Raw genomic sequence first — 24,415 nt, forward strand, 5'->3', positions numbered from 1 at the left:
TGTTACCACTTTTCGATAATGATCCCCACGACAACCTTGTTCATCGCGGAACAGAAAATACACCCTTGTACAGATCAGTTGAAAATGAAAAGCAAACCATACAGTTTGCTTTGTTAACTCAGGCAGGGTTTAGCGGAAACACTTGTTGCCATGTTAATGAGGAAATCTCGTTCTATCCTCTAATTAGGAAGGTACGCCGCGCAGGTGTTAGTTTTTGTTGAGCTCTGGATTGAGTCCAATCAAGCTACTGTGGCTTTTTTTTTGCCGGGAAAGAAATAAGGGAAACTTTATACTTTTGTTTAGGTCATTTCGAAGAACAACTAACAAGGACAAGAAATACGGACTGCAGTTGTTTGTGTTAACGCTAACATTTGAGGGTTTGTATTGGTGTGACAGCAAGGAATGATCCGCACGTGCGCAGTGAGTATTTATTCATGAAGCCACAGAGCCGGAGGTGAATCTTGATTTGCCTAGAACTGCAGCGCTACTATGGAGATAAATTGTTTCGAGACATCGCTTACAACTGTGACAGCTAGCCTACAGCCTGCCTAGACGCGTTGGTTAAAGTGAAGGAACTGAAACCCCGGTGTTAGGAGGGTGTTCAAACACGCCGTACAACCAACGATCACATGTCATTGTATCCTCCCCTCATCGCCTGCGACCAAGGCTTCCACAGCTCCCTTAAACCAGTGTACTATCTATATATCCGGCTTTTCACTAGACATAATGGGTATGTGGGCTGGGAACCCTGTAGAAAACTTGGCTTTTGTTTTCAATACGACAGAGAACGAACACAATACTGTCATGTAGTGGTGACAAGGTCGTTGACACCAAAAGAAGACACAGGCTTGATGGTACTGAAATTAACTCTTTAGTGAGCTGACTTGCGCCCGCAAAAGAACTAAGCAACTTGGCGGCGGCGATAGCAACAAACGTGCTCGTCGATCGTTGAACAAAGAATGCCCGTCACACTCGTCAACGTTCAATTTGAAGGCTGCTCAGAACAATCTAGATGACGTCGCAAACGGCTACTAGTACAACCTGGAACATTGTAGAAACATACGCGAGTGATCGGAATCTTCGAGACAGATCTCGGCGCATCGTTCGCGACAAAGAAAATGATAACGCGTCGTATCGCGACAACGAGTATCAACAAACACGGGATACAGAATTGATACGCGTGCCAGAATCACAGTGATAAGGCCGCATGCCGGCGGTTGTTGAAAAAACAACAAATACAGTTTTGAAGGTTTCGCGGCAATACTAACGTTCCTGACGGCGCCAAAGTAAGGTCTTGGATATGCATTGCAGCATTCCACCGAATACCTAACGACGCATTTGCGTGACTGCGCGTACTTATCCACGCAAATGATGATTGAGCGGGCAAATATGAGAAGTGCGACCGGAGTTTCGGCCGTCGAGGAGACTAGGCTAACAACTTTTAAGAACGTGGTTAGGTTAGCCACACGGAAATGAACATTCCATCGATCCGCCCTCTGCACTTGCCACGATACATATTAGACTGTGGACTTTGTTGTTTATTTTAGCTTTTATCTCTGCGTCATTCACTGAACGTGTACAGTTTCAAGAAGGATTAAGAAACGAGACAACCCTAAACATTGGCGACACTAGAACCTATTTGTAAAGACGTTATGAGAACCAGATACATCTTTACTATATCAGCATCTTTCTAGATACGTGAAATATATTTAGTACGTGCTGATAGTGTGAATAAACAGTTGTCATTCCATAAGAGGTACTGATATTGTATTACTCATTGAGAAATGTCATATGAATCAAATATAAGTATTCACTTCTTGTTTCGAGAACTGCGATTCTGCAGCTCATCGCGAATCTGTAGGGCACCGTAGCTTTACTTGGGTACTTTCTGTTCATCGCCACTGCGTTTGGAGCATGTTTGCATCTAAGAATAGTGTGCTATCGCGCCGAACATTACTTGAAACGAGCGAACGTGCGCCCGCAGCGCGTTCCGCACGCACGGTGGTGTCGCAAGCGGCACGCATTAAGACGAATTGTAAAGGATTCCGCTTCTCTAGCAGTGGACTCCATCTCCCTCATCGCCTGACATGTTTGCTAATGTGTGTGCTTCGATTAGTTTCTCCAGGAAAGTAAATACACCTACTTTGCGAACTATCTCAATCCTCAACTGGCGCCGCAGTCAAAAACAGAGAGATCTCGGGATGCGGTTTCACAGGCTTCCTAGAAATCGATCTGTTCTCTTTTGGAAGGGGTCGCTTCTGCGCCCCTACACTGGAATGGGCCCTTGCGGCTGGTTCTGACATGTGCTAGCCTCGTTTGCGGAGCACTTGGCTAAGCCCTGCCAATAAGTGCTTCGAGTAGATGTTAAACTTTCCTGGTTGCGGCGGCTACTTGCCTCTTAGGTTTGCAACTTCTGTCGGAACTGTGACTCATCCATCTGGGCACCGGCTTTTCTGGTATGAAGTGCTTCTCCAAGGCGCCTCTCCTAAATTTGTGTCTACGGCCCAGAAAGTGGTTGGTTCAGCGAATCGATAAGATTGGCTGCGAAAAAGAGAGGAAAGAAAGAAAAGGGATGGAGATTAAACTAGCCTGCTGTGTTTGCTGCCATACATTCGAATGAAGGGGTAATGAATAATTAGACTAAAACCACGGAGAGAAGGAAACATTGGTCCATCTGTGTGAATGTAACATGTCCCATGCTCATTTTGGGATAGATAAAAGTACAGGAGGCCTGAGCCCGTTAAAAAAAGATGATAGTAGCGGTGCACAGCATAGGAACCCGAAAAAGGGACTCCATGGCAGAAGCGTTTCTTCAGCTTCATTAAGTAGTAGAGCCTGATTAAAACACAAGTTACTGATGCCTGTATATCTTGACTGTGCCTTGCTCTTTTAGCCTCTTTTCCTTACCTCTCATAATCGGAATCTCTCATATAACTAATGATAAACGCTTCCTATAAAGGCAGCTTTGTGTCGGATATACCCGCTCTGTAGAACGTTGCGTGGCGCAATCCCCGTAGGACGTAAAAAAGAAAGCGCCTATCTGTATATCGTGGCTGATAAAAAGCATATCAAGGCGAGCTGAGAAGGCAAGTCCTTCGGTAACTTGCAATATAAATACAGCAAGCTGAACTTCTTTGTGAAATTTGGAGTCGGTCTTCCCAGAAGAGGGAAAAATTCAGGAACACTTAAGCTCCTCCTCTAGAGGCATGAAGTGACGGCATTGGAATTTGTGTACGTGCCTTCTTTTTGCGATTTCGTAATCGCGTACAGGCACTTTGCTAATCGCGGGTCACTAATCATTTAGTTTGTGTCTGTCGCCTCACTCAAGGTAGTTGGCATAGACTCTTCAGCGGCTATACACTGTGTCTGTGTGCACGACCACTCGACTTCTGAGCTGAATGATGCGGGTTCCTAAACCATATATAACAAACATGCTTACAAGGTCAAGCTTTGTTTTCAGTTTTCGCGTGTGGTATCTAAGCAAGCTCTGCAAAAATAAAGGCTCCAGGATGGAAGACCTGCGAATTTTTCTTAGGGAATGCTTCCCTCTAATGCGTCCCCGACTGGAAGCAAACAACACAACAGGGTGGCGGTGACAGTGAGCGCTTCATTGGTGACTACCCTCGCGTTGCACATACAGCAAGAATTCAACTTCTAAAATTTCTCAATAATTTGCGAGAGCGCGTCTACTAAGTACCACACAGTCCACCCAGCTTATTTTCTAGAGCTGTCCAAAGAACGTGTAATTGTTCATTTACTAGATACAAACGCCACTGCTTGCCCAACAGAGAGCCGCCGACAATGCACTGGAATACTTTTAAATTGTAATGGTACATGACTCGGAGTTTTCAGTAACTGTAGCACCAATGTGTATATGGCTGATAAAACGCATATCAAGGCGAGCTGAGAAGGCAAGGCCTTCGGTAACTTGCGATATAAATACAACAAGCTGGACTCTGTGAACTTTGGAGTCGGCCTTCCGCGTGTGTGCTTACTTTGAACTTCGTCAGACTTGAAGGTCAAGCATCCACAACGAAGCGAAACTCTGGATTATAACTGCAGTATTGAGAGCTCTGGCTCTAAAATCTCCTTGACACACCTTTCTAGGTATAAGCTTTTATGAAAAACAAACCGCCGTGGCCCTGTTCATGTTACTTGGACGACAATTATCTTTTCGTGAAATTTTAACGACCATCTCAAGTGCCTGAATGAAGTCCTCACGTGTCTCGCTTCAGCGGGTCTTCAGATCAACACCAAAAAGTTCCACTTTGCACAGAAGAAAATTAAAAGATTAGGATGTCTAGTCAGCCATGACTGCATTCGTCCAGACCCTGAAAAAAATTATCGCGCTCTTGAAATGCGCTTGGCCTCAACGGACTGCCTTTTCGCAGTTTCCTCGGTCTGGCGTCCTATTTCCGGCGTTTTATTAGGCATTTGTCAATTATTGCGACTCCAATTCAGGAACTACTTAAAGGGCTCAGCCCTTTCGCGTCGACTGAACAGTGTGACACTGCTTTTAGCAACATCAAGGACGTCCTCGCATCGAATACTGTTATTGGGCATTTCAGCGAAAGCACTCCAATCATCATGCACACTGATGCCACTGGTCACGGTCTCGGCGCTCTACTTCTGTAGCGCGACACAGCTTCGCATGAAAAAGATTGCCTTCGCAATCGGACCATGACTCCAGCTGCGAAAATTTACTCAATTACCGAGCAGGAATGTGTCGCCGTCATCTGGGTAGTCAAGAAATTTCGCCCGTACCTATACGGTTGCCACTTCAAAGTTGTGACCGGTCCCCATGCTATTTGCTGGTTGTCTTCGCTGAAAAATTCGACGGGGCGAATTGGTCATTGGATTCTACACCTGCAGGAGTACCATTTTGACATCATTTATAAGCTGTCGCCAGCACCAAGATGCAGACGCGCTTTCTCGCTGCCCATTTTCAAAATCAGCCTGTTGTTTTTATACGTAATGTATTTCCTCTGAGCAGATCCGACTCTCTTTCCCTGCGACGCATACCACAGCAGTTTCGTTTGACGACTGACAATAAACACGCTCTTCGCTCGCAGCCGACGCCTACTGCTGTCCTATCATCGAGCGCCTTATCGGCGCTTCGAACCCGCCTAATGCTAGGCTCCGCCGACAGCTACGCAACTTCAAGCTCGAAGATGGCATTCTACGCCGCTACGCGTATTGCCCTGATGGAACCCGCTGGATCCCAGTCATGCCGCGTGTGCTTCGGCCACGTAGCCTAGTTGCTTTCCACGATGACGCTACTGCAGGTCACTTAGGTGTTGACAAAGCCTACGACCGCGTGAAGAGATGTTTTTTTTTTGGCCTGACCTATCCTCCAGCGTAGCTAAATACGTCGCTTCCTGCCTCCTGTGCCAATGTCGCAAACGTGCGACTTCTAAACCCGATGGCCTCTTAGCACCCCTTCCCTGTACCGCAACGCCATTCGAACTAGTCGGCATCGACTTATACGGTACCCTGCCTATCTCCGATAGAGGCAACCACTGGATGCTCACAGCTGTCGGCCACCTTATTCGCTACGCTGAGACAGCATCCGTGCCCACTGGCTCGGCTCAAGAGGTTGCTAATTTCTTTTTGCAGTATATTGTATTGCTGCATGGCGCTCCCCGAGTAGTTCTAAGTGACCGCGTGACGACCTTCTTATCGACATTCGCTGCCGAAGTGTTTCACGCATCATCCATGCTCCATAACGCAACTTCAAGCTACCATCCCCAGAGTAACGGTCTGACTAAACAATTTCATCACACCCTATCGAATAGGATCTCCATATACGTCATGCCGGATCATCGAAATCGGGACACTATTGTACCGCTTCTCCCATTCGAGACCCTGGGAACGTACTGCCAGTTACTTCATTTTTCCTTGTTTATGGCCGCCATTCAACCACAATTCTTGACATTTATTTCTCTCTACGCCCGACTCTTGCTCCACATCAGTACCCGCCCAGTTTCTATCCCGTGTGGCCAGATGTCGTCACCTTGCTCGCCTCAACACAAAAGCCTGCCAGGAAGACCGCAAGAGCCGCTACGATTCTACACATCGCGTGGTCTTTTCTGTCCTGGTGACGAGGTACTAGACACCCCTGTGCACCCTTGGCCTTAGTGACAAATTTCACCACCGCTACCTCGGTCCCTACAAAGTCACCAACCAAACTTCCCCAGTGAACTACAAAGTCACGCCTGTTGATCTTCCCGCCGATCTACGTCACCGTGGCACTGAAATTGCTCATGTATTTCGTTTGAGGCCATTTCTGCGCCGCGGTGCATCGGTCGCTTAGGAGCGGCCAGGCTGGCCATTTCCTATCCTCTGGGAAGATTGCTGAGCCTTTCATGCATTTTATTTCACTTGTACATACCATCGTCATCATCCCGAGGCGCCGCCTGTCGCACGCGCCTCGGTTCACCTTCAGAATAAACCCACACACGGCATCCCCCGCCATGTCATCTCGACCTGGCCGTCTTTCACAATATTACATTTACCTGCTGGTATTGGCGCAAGCGAATTTTGCTAACGGAAAAATGTTTAGATCTTCAAAAATACGAATGTTGAAGACAGCGCGAACGCCTGCCAGACTGAAATATCATATTCTGTTAGCTCCGCTTTTGATGAATTTAATGCGACTGAAGAATAAGTTTAATATCAAATTTATTCAGTTATTTGAAATGCTTCAAACTATCCTAATGCAAAATGAAAATATCAGTCAACTGCATAAAATTCTTGCGGATATCTAACAAATCGCGATTGTGTGCCGCGTTCGTTCTGGAATGAGCTTGCTTTTCTTTTATAGTCAATTTTGAGGACAGGCATATAAAAGAAGGGATGATTATCAATGAATACACTCTTAAATTCAACTTCTTTAGTCCGGAATGCCGTTGATTTTTTTCTTTTAGAGGAGGAGAAAGCAAGTTAATAACACACACAAAAGAATCGCTTTATGTTGAAAGCCCATGTCATGGTAAATACCGAATAAAATTTCCACACTTGACTTTCACGAATCCCATACGACACGTGGCTAGCATATTGATTACGAGCGAGGACTTCACTTCTGTCGCACTTTTATCGTCACAGACATCGAATTTCCGCGGGGCAGGCAATTAAAATTGCACAAAAGTTACCCGGTCGAGCCTCGACCACGAAGACATTTGTCGGATATGAAGTTTCTTCTCAATTTTCAAAAGAATGGGCAAGAAATTATAATGGCTTCTTCAAAGAAAAAGTACCAAACCTAGGATTGCACGGGAAGATACGAACAATCTCTAGGGAAGTTTTAGGCATATCGTACGAAGCAAAAGTTGGTTTTAAAAGTATTTTCATGAAACAGCGAACAGGGTTTGCAATTATCTTTGACGAACCAATTTTACTCTTCCCTTACGTGAATTACACTGTAGTGTCGAGCTAGTTTAAAGAAAAGGGCCCTGAGAGACTGCTTCGAGAAGAGTGCAAGAGAGAAATAGAAGGAATGAGTTGAAGTAGAGACGAAGCTGAACAGTTTTATCTTCAAGGCACAAACTAAATCGAAACACATTACTTCTGGCATATTCTGAGGGAAGACGCACAGTGGCAGTAAATACAAAACTTGCATTGCAGTCTACGTTTTCGCCTAGAAGTTTAAATTAACTGGGGGCTGTGATTCTCAGAACTACGAAGTTCCAGTTTTATAAGGGTATAGTTATTAAGAAGTAAAAATTTAAGGAAAAAAAAATAGTCGCAAGCGTTTTCAGCTGCTTATTATTTGTTTAGTAGATAATGTCTTTTCCGCATTCAGTAAATTGGACCGACAGAAACACGAGGGACTCAAAAGTGAAAACTTTTTCAGTTATCTTCGAGCCCGGGCCTCTCACAGATCGCACGTGCAAGGAAAAATAAGAATTCATTTATTTCGGTATATTTATGATAGGTTTGTGCCTCGGTACGTGCATTTGTATTTTGAAACGCTGTACAATATATGCCAATTCTTTAGTGCTGGACTTGAGTACCGCGTGATTGGCATGAAATGTTAGATCTGAATTCTAGCGGCACTGATATCGGGAGTGACTCCTGCTGATGCTGAAGCTTACACGTGAGTCAGAAAGGATGTCAAATCTAAATGCAGAGTGAAGTTACTGAAAACTCTGAGTAATATACCGCTACAATCTAAAAGTATTCGAGATCATTGTCCGCGGCTCTCTGTTTGGCAAGCAGTGGTGCGTTTTTATCTAGTAAGTGAACAATCACACGTTCGTTAGCCGGCTGTAGAAATTATGGTGGGTGAACTGCGTGGTACTTGGTAGACGCGATCTCGAAAAGTATTGAAACAAATTTCGAGTTGAATTCTCGCTGTATGTGCAACGCGAGTGTAGTTACCAATGAAGCGCTCACTGTTACTGCCGCCCTGCTATATTAAATTCTTCGAGTCGAGGAGAGGGAAGCATTCCGTATGAAAAATTCGCAGGTCTTCCTCCCTGGAGCCCCTACAAGCTCTGCAAGCGAAAGCGGAGTTTGACCTTGTACGCATGTTCGTTACATATGGTTTTGGGAAATGTACCTCAAAACTTGCAGGTTTTCTTTTCAAAACGCTTTCGTATTCATGTAGGTAATGAGTCGGTCGTTTTTCTGTGTGCAGTCGACCTTTATTTTTAATTTCCGTTCATTAGATTTCCGCGTCAGACATGTTGCTGCATAGGGAAGCGATTTCTCTGCCGCTATGCGAAGTTAAGAAAAAATGTGCTAGTAAGCACGAACTCAAAGCAAAATAAAGTAACTCTCAGAAGACCTCTTTATTTCCAGTGCACCTTATTTAAGATTAGTGAATATAAGAGGACTCCGACTTAGAGCATTATTTTGTAGCCTATCTTTCTGTGTGCTACAACCGTAGCGATTTTGGCGCTAGCCGTGAACATCCCTCCATGAAAAGCTAAAGCGAAGTCGGTTTTAAATTTTATCGGCGCTGCCATAAGTATACCGACCAGTAAAAGAGGCTCATTAGAAAGCATTTCTGCACAATACACTTCCAGTAGCTCCCGTGTCCTCTTATCATGCCTTTCCTTCCAGAAAGCAAGAACAAAAAACGCAGCTAATGCGATAAGCATTCACGTGCTAAGAAATTGTCAGGGTTCAACTATTACTGTACCAATTTCCACTAGCGTTAGCCTTTGGCTGTAGTCGCAGCTGCTGCTGCAGCTTGGATTTTGGTTCCTCTGCGCTTTGTATTCTTCTCAGCAACGAGCTAGTCTGGCTTTTCGATGTTCAATGTTCTAGGCAGTCTGGCTGGTACGGCTACTATCTCTGTGTTTAGAGAGATGGCATATCTGTATGACGCATTTACCTAGGTTCAGTTCAGTTCAGTCGTTCAGTCGTGTCCGACTCTTCGTGACCGTATGGATCATATCACGCCACACTTTTCGTCTCTCACTATCTTCCTAACATCACATAACTTCATCTGCAGCGCCTAGAGGATGACATCTAACCATAGCGTTCTCTGCCTACCCCTTCTCCGGGGACCCTCAACCTTTCCCAGCATCAAATCTTTCTCCAGCGACTCCTCTCTTCTCATCAGATGACCAAAGTAGCAGAGCTTTAACTTTACAATTTGACCCTCCAATGAGCAGTCAGGGTGTATGGTGAACAATATCGACTGATTTGATCTTCTGGCCGTCCAAGAGTCTCCGCCAGCACCACAATTCAAACGCGTTAATTCTTCTTCTTCACAGTCCAACTGTCGCATCCATACATCACAACTGGAAAGCCCATAGCACGAGTGATACGGATCTTGGTTGGCAGTGTAATGTCTCTGCTCTTTACTAGGCTGTCAAGGCTAGCCATGGCTCTCTTTCCCAGAAGCAGGCGTCTCCTAATTTCATGGCTGCAGACTCCTTCCGGGGTAATCTTGGAGGCCAAGAAGATAAAATCTGTCACAGATTTCACTTCTTGTCCCTTGATGAGGCAAGACGCCATGATCTTTGCCTTTTTAATATTCAGTTTAAGCCCAAACTTCTCACTCTCTTCTTGTACGCGCATCAGAAGTCTCTTGAGTTCCACTTCACTTTCTGCCATTAAAGTGGTATCATCCGCATATCTAAGGTTTTTGATACGTTTCCCAGCAATCATCACTCCAGCTGAAGACTCGTCCAGACCGGCCTTCCTCATGATGCACTCAGCATATAGGTTAAATAGGCAGGGCGACAGTATGCAGCCTTGTCTCACTCCTTTCTCAATCAGAAACCAACCAGTAAGACCATGCCCAGTTCTGACTGTGGCCTCTTGCCCTTCATACAGGTTCCTGAGGAGACAGATGAGGTTAGTTGAAACTCCCAGCTCTTGGAGAGCTTGCCACAATAGGCTGTGACCTACGCAGTCAAACGCTTTCTCATAATCAATAAAGCAGAAATCGATGGGTTTCTGGAACTCTCTTGTTTTTTCCATGATCCAGCGGAGGTTGGCAATTTGGTCTCTAGTTCCTCTGCCCTTGCGAAACTCAGTTTGCCCGTTCGGAAGCTCCCGATCCACATACTGCTGCAACCTTCCTTGGAGGATTTTCAACATCACCTTGCTAGCATGCGAAATAAGCGCGATCGTGCGGTATTTGGAACAATTTTTGCCACTGCCTTTCTTTGGAATAGGGATGTAAACTGACCTCCTCCAATCCTGTGGCCACTGCAGGGTTGTCCAAATCTTCTGACATAAGGTATGCAGAATGTTAACAGCGTCATGGTTGAGGTTTTGAAGCAACTCAGCTGGAATGCCATCAATTCCGCTAGCTTTGTTCTTAGCAAGGCTGGCTATGGCCCATTCAACTTCACTCTTCAGGATGCCCGGCTCGAGATCAGTAATCACAACCGTCTTATGTTGGGTTTACGAATTCGGGTCCTTCTTGTACAGTTCTTCTGTGTATTCCTGCCACCTCTTCTTTATCTCTGAGGCTTCAGTAAGGTCCTTGCCTCGTTTTGTCCTTTATCACGCCCAGCTTAGCACAGAAGCTTCCTTTGAATATCTTTGATTGTCTTATACAGAGCTCTTGTGTTCCTTAATTGGCTGTTGTCCTCAACTGCTTGGCACTGTATGTTCAGGAAGGCATTCTTATCTCTCCTTGCTATTTTCTGAAAATCCACATTGAGAACCTTGTATCTTTCTCTTTCCCCCATAACTTTTGCCATCCTCCTTTCCTCAGCTATTTGCAAAGCCTCTTCAGATAATCAGTTTGCTTTCTTGAACTTCTTTTGCTTTGGAAGAACCTTAGTAGCCACTTCTTGTATTATATCACGAACATCAGTCAACATCTCTTCAGGTTCTCTGTCTTCTGGATTTAATTCTTGAAATCGATTTCTCTCTTCCACAGCATATTCTGATGGAATTTGATCCAGATCATACCTGAAAGGTCTTCTAGTTTTCTGCGTTATCCTCAATCGAAGACTAAATTTGGCAACGAGACGCTGATGATCGGTGCCACAATCGGCCTCAGGCCTTGTTTTTACTGCTTGTATAGCGTTTCTCCATCTCTGCCGGCAAATAATATAATCAATCTGATTCATGTACAGACCGTCCGGTGACGTCCATGTGTACAGGCGCCTCTTCTGCTGTTGAAAATAAGTATTCGCTATGGTCAGGTTGTTTTCTTGACAAACCTCTAGTAGCCTCTGCCCAGCCTCATTTGGCTCACCAAGACCGAACTTGCCTGTAATTCCGGATATTTCTTCACTCCCCACCTTAGCATTCCATTCTCTTATGAGAAATACTTTTTGGACGTCTGATGATGGAGTGCGGTCTAAAAGGCATTGCAGGTCAGCATAAAATCTCTCAACGTCAGCTTCTTCAGCAGTAGTGTTTGGTGAACAGACTTAGATGACTGTTATGTTGAAAGGGTGACCTTGGATCCGAATTGAAATCATTCGGTCGTTTTTGGGGTTGTACCCTAGCACTGCTTTGCCCATTCTTCTGTTTACTATGAGAGCGACCCCATTCCTTCTCCTGGATTCGTGCCCACAATAAAAGACATAATGGTCGCCGGAATTAAATTCTCTCATTCCGGTCCACTTGAGCTCGCTGATACCCAATATATCAATGTTCAATCTGTCCATTTCTCGCTTGACGACATCCAGTTTACCTTGCGTCATAGATCTCACATTCCATGTTGCTATGTGATATATCTCCTTGCAACATCGGACTTTCCGGTCGCTTCCCGACACATCCGCAACTGAGCGTCCTTTTGGCTTTAGCCCAGCCGCTTCATTCGTCCTGGAGCTACTAGGAATCGCCCTTTGTTCATCCCCAGTAACATGTGGGACGCCTTCCAACCTGGGGGGCTCATCTTCCGGCGCCATATCATTAATGGTATTGTGACTGGCCATAGGGTTTTCTTGGCAGGAAATACTGGAGTGGGTTGCCATTACCTTCTCCAGTGAATCACATTTTGTCAGAACTCTCTGCCGTGACCTGTCTATCTTGGGTGGCCCTACACAGCAGAGCTCACGACTTCATCGAGTTTCGCAAGCCCCTCCGCCATGACAAGGCAGTGATCCATGAAGGAGATTTACCTAGGTTAGATGAAGCCAATGCAATAAGCATTCAAGTGCTAAGAAATTCTAAGAATTCAACTAGGTATCTGAACCAATTTCCTCGAGCGTCAGCCTTTGGCTTTAATCGCTTGGATTTTGGTTCCTCTGCGCTTTGTATTCTTCTCAACAACGAGCTAGTCTGGCTTTTCGATGTTCAATGTTTTTGGCAGTCTGGCTGATACGACTATGGTCTCTGTGTTTAACGAGATGGCATATCTGTATGACGGATTTACCTAGGTTAGATGAAGGAACAGCGCAGATGGAATTTTATAAAGAGACGATGTTCAATGCACGGCCCGATATTGCTTCCCAGCTGGAACTTCGGTGATTACTATGTAGCACGGGAGTGTGTTACAGTTTTATATGAACCGTAATAGACTGAGGCGACAACATACGGCTGTGGTGTCTGTGCGCGACAGTGAAAACGACGATGTTTGCAGCAGAGCGTGAGATAAAGACGACATGCAGCACACAGCATTCAGCGCACGAGTACGTGGTGCCACCTGCGGAAAGCATGAGATGCTCAGGTCTCTCCTCATGCAGACGTACTAATCTTTCGCCTTTTACTAGGCCCAGGAATAACGCGAAACTCACCAATGAACTAAGCATATCTAATGTTCTAAAACGATGTCTTTCAATGATTCAAGCCCCGCCGCGGTGGTGCAGTGGTTAAGAGGCCAGACTACATTGATGGAGTGCTCGAGTTCGATCCCGACCGCCTGCGGCTGCGCTTCGATGGAGGCGAAACGAATTACGATGTAAGTGCACGTGATCCCCAGCTGGCCTGAAATTAGTCCAGAGCCCTCCACTACGGCATCCCTTTCTCTCTCGTCCTTCATTTCCACCTTCCTCCTTTCCCTTACGGCACGGTAAGGTCTCCACAGGACAAGTGTCTCAGATACTGCGCCTTTCCTTTCCTGTCAACCAATTATTACTATTTTGCTGAAAGAAAAAATTAAGATGGCGCACGTAACTCTTTCCATAAGTCCGGAAAGGGAAAGATTGCGAGATCATTTCTTCACTAGTTTGTTCTGCGTTTCTGGGCTTTAATGTCCACAGTTTTGCTTTTACTTTACTTACTTTACATTTTATGCGTCTGTTTTTTAATTCTCTTTATATATTCATGTTTATTCTTTAGTTCCTTTTCCTTATTTGTCCTTTTCATTCTTTGTTCTCTTTCTTTATCATACATATTTTTTACTGGCCATGTCCTATCCATCAGCGCCCTCCAGCGTCCTTACGCAAGACAAGGAGACTTAGGGGGACAGGTGGTGAAGGATGGCAGTTCCTGGCCCTACGGGGCTCGGTAGGTCAACGTCGCTTGCGGCGGGGGCTAGCCAGCCACCAAATTTTATCCGTTGTAAGCCGTCATTGAACCCGCCATTGCTTCGGTGGTGGACGACGGTTGTTGTTGCAGCACCCGTCTTTTGTGGTGCAGCGCCCCTCAAGCCATTAGTGACGTTTGTATAACCAAACCCTTAACCACATATTTAGCCATGACTCCTAGATCATGACTATCCCAGACTGATTCACACGACAATGACATACCACATATGTACCACATGTGATACACATTTAGGCATGACTACTAATTCTACCCTCTGAAGAGATCATTTCACGCGTTACATTTTGCTCCACATTTTGCGGAGCCCTTTGATAGCAACATACGGAATAAGGCATTCGACTTAAAAATATAAAATCTTCTATGCTTTTCTTGACCTCGCCGAGTGTTGCCTTCGTAAACGTGTTTTCAAGTGCGTTTTAGATAAGATATTCTTGCCACCTGTCATCCACGAACATTTTGCTTCTACTTTTTGCTGATACCTTTGGCCAGAGAAATAACTCAAGTTACCGACATTCTAGTAGAAATTAAGAAGAAGAAATGGACATGGGCAGGACATGTAGTGCGAAGAGAAGATAACCGATGGTCGCTGAGGGTAACAAACTGGATTTCAAGGGAAGGAAAGCGTAGCAGGGGGTGGCAGAAAGTTAGGTGGGCGGATGAGATTAAGAACTTCGCAGGGGTGGATGCAGCTAGCACAGAACCGGGTTAAGTGGAGAAATATGGGAGAGGCCTTCGCCCTGCAGTGGGTATAATCAGGTTGATGATGATGATGATACCTTTGCTGGCAACATAGTCGAGTAAGGCTTTCGCCTTAAAATATAAAATCTCCTATGCTTTTCTTGACCTCGCCGACTGTTGCCTTCATCTCTCGAAAAATGTATTTAGAGTCTTTAATAAACCAGTTTATATTTAGAAAATGTATTTTGTGCCACCTATCAGAACGTGCATGGGGACAGGAAAATGTCTGCTACAGCCCTAGGGGGCTGGGAATGGTAGGTCCTAGCCGTGTGCCGCGGCGGCTGGCCTGCCACCGATAGTTGTACCTGTTGTAGGCCGTCATTGCACTCGCCACCGCTTTGATGCGAACGAGGGCTGTTGCGACGACCGTTTTTCTCTCTTCCTCCTCGTTTTTCTTCATTTCTTTTATTTTCTCTTCTGTCCGCACGAAGCGGCGGAGGTTCCTTCTTCTTACGCCACAACAACACCTGTGAACTACAGGCGATAATGATTCTATAAATCTGTTCTCAGGGAAGGTAACTGACAGTACCTATCACATTTGTTCCAGGGAGGATTGAAAGCTGTACTGAACTACTGTCATGGAAGTCATATTAAGGCTCAAAGTGTCCGAATTAAATGTTCGAAAACGCTCCGAAGTGTACTATGTACCAAAACCATGCTCATGTCGATTCTATACATGAGCCTTTCAGTGCAGAATTATGGTTCCTTACTTACTTCCTTATGCAGATCAGTGCTTTTATTAGACTCGACACTGCTGCAGGAAGTCAACAAGAGCACATTGAATGAGCAGCCAGGAATGGTGTTAAACGAAATATGGTCCTATAATAATATTTGGTTCACAGCAAAGGAAAAGCGCAGTATCAGTCACACTTGTTCAGTGGACACCTAAGCGGCACCGTAAGGAAAAGGAGGAAGGTGAGAGTGAAAGCGAAAAGAAAAAAAGGGGTGCCAAAAAAATTTCTTGAAACGGAATCCTCATAGTTGCGGAGGTGATTTGGCGGTGATCTTGAGTGGGAGTGCTGGTCATAAGAAAATACTAGTAAAACTACAGCGTTCAGTGATGGGGAATAAGATAAAGGAAGGTGGGACATGTGGGAATGTGTGTAGGAACTCTCCTTGTTTATAGCAAAGTCTGCATAGGTAGGAGAAATAGGATTGGATATAGTGCAGCTAAACTTCGACACACCCAATGAAGTGTAGGGGAAAAATGCCCCTAGCATTGGAAGCAAACAATCATCTTTCGGAATGGGACGGTAGTAGTCCAAAATCACTTCTTGAAGAGATAATCAATGTATGCATCTTTCCGTTTTCTTGGTGAAGTTGACATCAAACCATGTCTTTTGGTGACCTCGACTTTAATACCAGAAGTTGCACCGCAGGTTCTCAACTAGCAAGCGCAACCCACCATGGTAGTCGGTTTGATAGTAGTCGTTCAGGTTTGGATTGCAGCTCAGGGCCCCTATATAGGGTACGTGCTAATTCGGCCTTTCGGCATCGCAGAGCGCGTATTCGGGTATGCGCAGCCCGGTGTTAACCACGGCTAGAATGGGTTAGGGAAGGTATCCTGGTGGAATTGCCTCCATGACACTTGCTGTGTTTTACTGGGGCTTTTCTTTAAAGGTGGGAATTCTAGTCCGTTAAGCCTCTAATGCATAGATATTGTTTGGTAGTAGATTATTATGCGTGCAGTTAATCTTCTAAGTTAAGATGGATCCATGGTCCGGCTGAAGAATCTACAACGACATCCTTATGAACAAAAGCAAAAAGTAAAAAAAAATATCCCTTGTATTCATTTATCATGTAGGAAGGGCAGCCATAGAACAAACATGCGTCTTTTTTGACGTTATCCTCTCGTATGGCGGAGTGGTGTACGTTGTCAAAGGCGTTGGTTACGCTCATAGCTAGGATTTCTCACATGCGTTTTGCATTTCGGTGGTGGAAGGCCCCCTCCGAAATCTAACATGTTATGGGGACAAATGACGGTGGTAGGTAATCATCGTGTAGAGGAATAGGTGCTGATCGTCCTACAGGCTCTGCAGGCGCTCCAAAATTGTACGTCCGAAACGTTACTGGACAGGATGTGGGGGAGAATGAGAGCAGCTTTTAGGGCTGTATGTTCTAATGGTTTAGGAATGAAGGTTATGCGGGCGCGCGTTCATTGTGCAGGCAGTGCTCCTGTGTGCCAGCACTTGTTGAAGGTGTCGGTTGTGGCTTGTGTGAAGCGACCATGCATCTACATTCGGGTTGTCTCGTTGGTGATTTTGTGTGCACACGAGGCCGATATGGTGCGAAAATTCGGCATCGCGGCTTGAGCTCCTCCATGGCGAAATGTGCTGATCTAGCGTGGGGTTAGAGCCATCCGTGTAAGAAAGTGTTGGCGGAATTGCGGTAAGCTGCTTCGAACTCCTAACAAAATTTCATCCTGTTGGCGCAGTTTGCGTTGGATGCGGTTGAAATTTTTTCTTAGCGTTTTTATTGTGCCTCCTCGTTCGTGGGGAGAGTCCACGTGTCTGCGATGCAAACGTTGCCACTCATACCATACTACAACTGGCCAATTGCTGGTTTGTTAGTTGGTTCGCGTGAGCTTCAGTCACCATTACGAAGGCAGTAGAGCGCTGCTTCTGTGGCCGATTATTTGTTAGCGAGCCCTCTTTTGTGAAGGCTCATGTGCGCTTACCAAATATGTAGTAGGCAGCTAAGATGCTGCTTCTGCTTTTTTGTGGTGTCGAGAATTGTAGACGTGGCCGAAGCCACATCCTTTTCGAGGGTTAATGTCCAGGAGTCGAAAGTCTCACCCTTCGCTCAGGGGGCTCGTGAAATGCGACCTGTGCGACTGACGACCAGCTGTATTGAGAACAAAAAACGCTTCAGTTTAGATGGAACGCCAGACATATGGCTGTTGGCAGGAGGGGGGGGGGGGGGGGGGGTGAAGCGTCGCTAATTTTGCGGTTGGCTGCACAATACCGCCCGAGGAAGGGAGGAAATTAGTTGGTTCATCAACACCACGAGGCCGGCACCACGAAGGAAACAAAAAGGCCCAGGCCTGTAGGCGAGGCACACATGCTGAGTGGCACGCTAGTACACACACTTACGCAGAGCAAATAGCGAACGCCTTCATCCCGCTTTAAGAGTCCCGCCAACACCTTACTCGCGGCTTATATAAGTTCCGGTCCGATCACGTGCCGCCCCTATGCGTCAGTGAACTGGATGCCCGACATGAGCAGTGGTTTTGGCGCCGACCGAGTGCCACCGGGTGGGTTCTGCACACGGGTGCTCCAACGAATTCTCGGGTTCGTAGCAGGTTTCGAGACAGAGGGGCCAAAGGTCCCACGCTGTCTATATATATATATATGGCGTCTGGCATATCTCTAATGATTTTACGGTATTTGTTCCTGTCCACCACCTCCAGACAGCGTTTTCTAGGCTAGGCTCAGGTTTTGAGGTAGTTCGATGCTGAGTATGTATTTACCACTACCGAAATAGTGCACTGTGTTTCTCCAATGACTGTTTGAGAGGTGTTTGGAGAGGGTTAGTTCTGGGCTAGTGTTATGTTGAATACTTGCTCCAACTCCTGTGATTTAGCTTGTGTATTTCAGCACGAACACATCTTCGTTCTAAATAGAAGTATACGAACGAAAAGTACGAAAGGAACGTACTTTTGAACGTTCCTTTACGATAGTCTCTCTGGAAACCACAACTTTTGTGATTGACGTAGTCAATGTGCACTGATCTTGAGTACCTTGCAAATTGCAGCGACCAGCGGAAGTCCATATGTTTTGTTTCATGTTTTGTCGTAAGTTTGGAGTTATCTATAGGTAATCGGAGAAGCGAATCAGTTTCTACCGGAGTTCGAAGTCATTTTCATTTAGCGTGTTACAATCACTTGGTAGGTTGTGCGCATAGGAGACGGAGCACGTGAGGATGCGGTGCAGGGAGGGGGTTCTTGGGTTCGATTGCATGTATTGATGTGCGCAGATCGAAGGCTATGGCTATGTAGGATGTTTTCTCTTGAGGAGTAGACGTAATTGCTCGCGGAGCTCTACAATAATTCTAAACACTTCTGTCGGAGTTGTCCTCTGAGGTCCTCATTCCTTCAGCCGAAGCAGAGAATTCCGGCTTCCAGCTTATCTGCTTTTCCGTGGGCAGGGCTTTCTGGCTCAAGAATCACGGGAAGGAGGAGGAACGGTTCCTACTCCGGCTTTTACATAATCTTTATTTGGGCTTTATACCAAAGACAGAAATTAAGGGATTGTGAATTAAATTAGTAAAGACTACATATTACCGGAGGGTTATTCGTTTTCTTGTTTTATATTTTTTCAAATTCGGGGGATGACAATCGGGCGTTATTTTTTTACTTGAAGATAGGGAAGAAATCGGGTTTTTCGTGGAAGCACTCCGAGATTTGGATTTTATCAGTTTGTATTTAGAAACTAATAATTTATTAGGTGGGCTGGTAAAGTTAAGAAGTTCGCAGGGGTCAAGTGGATACAGCTAGCACAGGACCGGGTTAATTGGAGGAATATGGGAGATGCCTTCGTCCTGCAGTAAGTCAGGCTGATGATGATGATGAAGTTATTCGATTTTTTGCCCTAATCGATGGGTAACAATTAGGGTTATGTTTTGGGCTGCTTTCAAGAAAGTGTTTCATAATTAGCCGTGTATTTATTTAGCATATACTGCGTATAGTATGTGGTTACAGCTACAACATGAGTCAACGTCTTCCCAAGCCTTGGAGATTACCCTGGCCATTGCGTAGCTGTTCGAAGCATTAACTCTGTCGACATCGGCAAAACAAACTTGCAAACTTGCTTCTTTTTTTTTGTTTTTCGGCTGTAGTAGCACAAGCGAGTGTTAGTGGTAGGCACTCCGGTGATGTCAGGGATTCGTCGGCGATAACACTCAATTTAATGGCTTGCATATCCTGATGGATCTTCGCCATGTCCTTGTCCAAATCTTCTTTCAGGTATTTAATCCAAAATCGTTCTCCTGTCCGCGTAGGTTTAGCGCCAACTGGGGGTATAGGAGTTGTTTGGGCACAGTTGTTCAGATATCGGTGAAAAAACGGGTTTGACTCAAAAACTAACACCCCCTCATTTACGCCAACGAGGAATGGCGAGTGGAGCCGTAGAGTGGAGTCATTAACACTATTGCGTCATAACTTTAAAGGCGGAGCTTAAGTGCCCCCCGTAATTTTCCTATTCCGTGTTAGAAATGTTAACTGTTCCCCGTTTTCGGCCTTTCGCATCTCATCCTGTCAATACACTAATCTCGGTTACAGTATTTGTTTCAGATGTAAATCAGAGGTTGCACGGTGCTTTAAAATATTACGCCGGAACTAGCAGACTATACGATATTGGCACGTCGCCCCGTGCCATTCTTGATTTATGATAGGACTAAATATGTAGAAGCTCCTTTCTGCTCTTTTTAGAAGGTCTTGATATATATCCCGGCTTCTTAAAAGAAGAACGTACTGAACATGAGAAAGCTGAGACGGAAGATGGCGTTGTGAAGGAAATTTTCAGAAGTGAATTAATTGAGTTCGTCGACTCAACCGTCTAAATACAAAGTAATATACAAAGAGTAATATACAAAGAGAATAAAAGGAATTCATTTGAGGAAAACTTCCGCGATGGGGCTAGCGGAGTAGGAGTGCGCGCTTTAAGACTGCCACAGGTACGGAGTTAAGTAAACTAATTCAATTTTAGACGTTCTAGTATTACATGTAATATGTTGCGAGGTTTCATTCACGATCACCAGCTTCGACGTCCTGGCAGTTTGCGTAGAGTGGTTGTACTGTTTGACTTCTCACAATCCCATCTACAACATAAAATCAGGCTATCCGGTTTCATGTGTCTTAAAACGTGGGGTTTTAGATTTTCAGAATATATTGAAGAACTCGTCACAGGGTTATTTCTTGAAAGCTTAGCATATTGTGTTGTTTCTTGAAGGCTAATCCCATCAATGGTGGTTTCGTCTTTAAGCTAATGAATACGCTGCGTTGGTCCGTGAAGTAGTGAGACTTGGTTCCTATCTTGTTTATCTGCGTTGTCAAGTTGATGGTTTTGCGTTGGAGAACAAACTCTAAACTGGTGCCACATTGGGTTGTCGTCTTTGGTTGGCATTGGTGCAACTCCATGTCAAACAAACCTCTGCTCTGCCATTGGCACGAAATATGTTTAATGCTTTCGGTCTATTGTAGTCACCCACGGCGACCACGAGTTCCTCTTTTTTAATTGGTTCACAGGAAAGGAAAGACAGAGTATCGGTCACACTTGTTTCTCTGGCCACCTGAAAGGGAAAACAGAAAGGTAGGAGTGACAGTGGAAATAGAGGACGAGGAGCCAATTTCGACCGCCTGAGGATTTTTCACGAGCGCTGACATCCCACAGCACACGGACGCCTCTTTTCGGGGTGGAGCAGTGGTTACGGCGCTCGACTACTGTTCCCAAGGATACGGGATCGAATCCCGGCCTCGGCGGAGGCTAAAAGCAAGGCGCCCGTGTGCTTTGCGATGTCAGTGCACGTAAAAGAGCCCCATGTGGTCGAAATTTCCGGAGTCCTCCACTACGGCGTGTCATAGCCTGAGTCGCTTTGGGACGTTAAACCCCACAAACCAAACCATCTTTCTTTCGCCTCCATCGAAACGCAGCCGCCATGGTATGAGTTCCTTATCTTGACTTTTTGAGGAAAGGAAAGCACCGTATATTTCGAGTGGACACTACGGAATACTGGACACCCACACTTCATTAGATCAAGGTCACTTGAAGGTCAAATTTTGCGCTACGCGACGACCGGCTCTACTTAGCGTAATGAACATTTAGCTTCAATAGTAAATTAGTTTATAAGAAATGAAAGGTGCCGTATCTGTTAAGGTCACGTGAAGGTGAAAACCGTCGCTACACTGAAGGCTCAAACTACCTGCCGTAGTAAAGCTTCCGCTTCAAAAAATATCCTGCTAATGCTTGTACCAGACGTCTGGGTGAGGTTGTACTTTGGTTACATTACCACAAGATGGTCATTATCCAGAGTGGCTAACGCGGCGCATATGGCTCCTCTGATAGAGCCTTACCGGAATCTTTTGGCCCTATTAGTGAATTAAGGGGGCATTTATTCTCCTCCTAACTTACCTTTATAACCGATGCTGATATGGCTGACGTGCCAAATATTTTAATACTCTATACTACGTGAGTACAGTTTACACCAGAATTAAAAAAAAAACTTTTCTAAGCTACGTTCTCTCTGATTGCGGCTTTTATTTCCGTGTTTGTATCTGCGCAAAGAGAAGCGGCCATTTACGGTTTTCTTCCTTTATCCAAATCGGTCCCAGTAGGACAAAGGTTGAGTACTGAACTGATTGCGGAGGATAGCAGATATTGCCATAGTTTGTCACACTTAGAGGTAATGAATGGCAGGCCAATTTAGGATCCCTATGGGATGATAGTCTATAAGAGAAACAGAGAAGGTCTGCTTTTCTCAGCGGGGATTGCTTCTAGGAGCGGTAACGACGTGGTGATTCTTCTGCGCGTCCGGGCAGACTGGTCACGATCGGGTGTCGAAAGCAACAATCTAAGATGTTGCAGTCTGCCCAAATACTCTTTTCTAAGGCCTCTTAGGGACGAGACTCTCTTAATAGGTCCTCGTATAACGTTTGGATAAAACGTCATGAAAATTTTCTTCTGTTTGCGCGTAAAAAATCAGCAGCTTTGTGTTCCTTAAAAAAGCAAAAGTTTTACTAGCCTAAAGTTAAAGCTCAGCTACTTTGGTCATCTGATGAGAAGAGAGGAGTCGCTGGAGAAAGATTTGATGTTGGGAAAGGTTGAGGGTCGCCGGAGAAGGGGTAGGCAGCGAACGCGATGGTTAGATGGCATTCTCGAGGCATTGCAGCTGAAGCTATGTGATGTTAAGAAGTATAGTGAGAGACCTGAAGGCGTGGCGTGACATGGTCAATAGGGTCACGAAGAGTCGGACACGACTGAACGCCTGAACTGAACTTACCTTTACTAGTCTATGGTTTTCATTAATATTAATAATAATTGGTTCACAGGAGGGGAAAGGCGCAGTATCTGTCACACTTGCTCTGCGGACGTCTGAACCGCTCCGTTAAGGAAGGGAGGAAGGTGGGAGCGAAAGAGGAAATAGAGAAAGGGGAACCGTAGTGAAGGGCTACGGAGTAATTTCGATCACCTGGGGATTTTTAACATGCGCTGACATCGCACAGCACGCGGACGCCTCTTGGTTGGTTGGTTGGTTCATAGGAAGGCAAAGGCGCAGTATCTGTCACACTTGCTCTGTGGACACCTGAACCGCGCCGTAAGGGAAGGGAGGAAGGTGGGAGTGAAAGTGGATAGAGAGAAAGGGGAGCCGTAGTGGAGGGCTGCGGAGTAATTTCGACCACCTGGGGATCTTTAACGTGCGCTGACATCGTACAGTACACGGACGCCACTTCGTTTCGCCTCCATCGAAACGCAGCCGCCGTGGTCGGGTTCGAACCCGGGAACTCCGGCACAGTAGTCGGGCGCCTTATCTCTGCACCACCCCGGCGGGGCAACGGACGCCTCTTCGTTTCGCTAAATTTACTTTTGTACTCCCCGGATGGGGATGGGACAGGTAGGTCACCGCCGCTTGCGGCGGGGGCTAACCCGCCACAGAATTTCTATGTGTTGTAGGCCGTCATTGCACCCGCCACCGTTTCGGTGGTGGACGATGGCTATTGTAGCGGCGCGCGTCTTTCTCTCCCTCTTCGCTTTCTTTCTGCTCTATTTTCTCTTCTGGCTGCACGACCCCGCCGGGGTGGTGCAGTGGTAAGACGCCCGACTACTGTGCCGGAGTACCCGGGTTCGAACCCGACCTCGGCGGCTGCGTTTCGATGGAGGCGAAACGAAGAGGCGTCGTGTGCTGTGCGCACGTTAAAGATCCCCAGGTGGTCGAAATTACTCCGTAGCCCTCCACTACGGCTCCTCTTTCTCTCTTTCCACTTTCACTCCCATCTTCCTCCCTTCCCTTACGGCGCGGTTGCGGTGTCCACAGAAATCAAGTGAGACAGTTACCGCGCCTTTCCCTTCCTATAAATAAATCAGTTTTTTTTTAAAGGCAGCGGAGGTGGCTCAGCTACAGAGCCAGTAGCAGGCCCGTGCATTTTTTTTTGTTGTTGTGGTTGTGGCTGTAGGAAGAAGGAAAATCATGCCTCCGAGAAGGCGGTAATGCCTTCCCGAAGTAAAGTTAAGGATTCAGCGCAGCCACACCTCCGTTTTGTGGCCAAAGTGGTTATTTTTATAACCTGGGGAGACTAAAATCTATGAAGGCTACCTTGGTAACCTTACTACACCTTTAGTAGTAACGATTCCAGTGGCTTGAGCTTGCTGCTCTTGATAAGCAGGGAACTTTAATCGTAGATTCGAATTGAGGTTCGCATTTGAGTTCCCTATTTTTATTGACGCCTGATAAGTGAGTAGGCACGAGCGAACTACCTCAAAAAATAAACTGCAAAGTTCCGGGCACTGTAATAGTGCACCGCTTTGTTACGTAAAATGGCATTCTTGCGGAGTAGTTATGATTCCTGTTATAAGTTCCAGCTTGAACTTCAGGGCGAGAAATACAGCACCCACAACCGGGCTTTGCTACATTAATCGATGTTACCAAGCTGTCGTTTCCCGGGGGTATAAAATAAGTACGCTCGGATGTTCTCATGATAGCTGCTTAATACGCTGTATTTTTCCCTTTTAAGGCGAAAGCCTGTAATGCCTCATCGTTGTCGGTAGAAAGTTGT

This window comes from Amblyomma maculatum, chromosome 11 (assembly GCF_055883805.1).
Source record: "Amblyomma maculatum isolate TAMU_Amacu chromosome 11, ASM5588380v1, whole genome shotgun sequence".
In the NCBI taxonomy this organism is placed as follows: Eukaryota; Metazoa; Arthropoda; class Arachnida; order Ixodida; family Ixodidae; genus Amblyomma; species Amblyomma maculatum.